Source organism: Monoraphidium neglectum, assembly GCF_000611645.1.
Source record: "Monoraphidium neglectum strain SAG 48.87 unplaced genomic scaffold scaffold01079, whole genome shotgun sequence".
Taxonomy (NCBI): domain Eukaryota; kingdom Viridiplantae; phylum Chlorophyta; class Chlorophyceae; order Sphaeropleales; family Selenastraceae; genus Monoraphidium; species Monoraphidium neglectum.
In genome coordinates this window covers 907-1,776 of record NW_014012549.1, presented here as the reverse complement: position 1 = coordinate 1,776, position 870 = coordinate 907, and positions in this window count along the sequence as shown.

Sequence of the window (870 nt, the reverse complement as noted above, 5' to 3'; positions counted from 1 at the left end):
GGCCGCCAAGCGGCTGGGAGAGCCGGGGTCCGCGGCAGGCTCGCCCGTGCGTGGCCTGCGGGCCGGCGGCGGCGAGGGCGGTGACGGGGCGGCGCCGGGGTCGCCAGGTTGGCAGCTTGCGGGCCGCCGATGGGAGAAAGTCGGGGCCGTCCGCGGGATGGAGCAGCTTGGTGCAGCCCCATGATTACTGGCCCTCCGTATCTGCATCTCGAGGCAGGGCCTGGGCATTTGTGGCAGGGGCAGGTGGCTGGCGGTGTCGCCGAGCTGGCAGGATATAGCTTGCACGGGGATGGGTGACTGGGTCTGGGGTCTAGTGACTGTGTATGGGTGTCATCAGTATGCTGGTTTGACTGCCTGGGACGCCACCTGCATGGCGTCAGGGGGGAGGGTCACTGAGTGCATAGTGTCAGGTTTGACTGCATCAAAACAGCATGACGCGCTTCAACACATCCATCGATCTGCAAATGGCATGCTTGCTGGTGGGTGCCCACCATTCACGCATTCTTGCATCGGGTTGGCGTTTGACAGCATCTTACGGCATCTCAAGTTTCAACACTCGCTCTCTGGGTAAGTCAAAACCTGCACATACCTATGTATTGGATACTCCTGGGTTCATGGGATAGCTGATCAAAATATTATACGGGCTGATGCAAGCTAGGCTGCTCATCCAAAGGCAGACAACCCTCACTGGGCGTGGCATATAAGAGATTCGCAGGGAACGCGGGGTGCGGGCCTGGTGCATGGGCCTCCACGCGCCTGGTTGTTCTCGGGACCTTGGAGGCTGGTGTACAGCGCAGCCACAGGGGGAACTGTAGTGCCTTCTGCATGTTTTTGCCAGAACTTCTTTCTGAGCACCAGCTGACCTGTGCT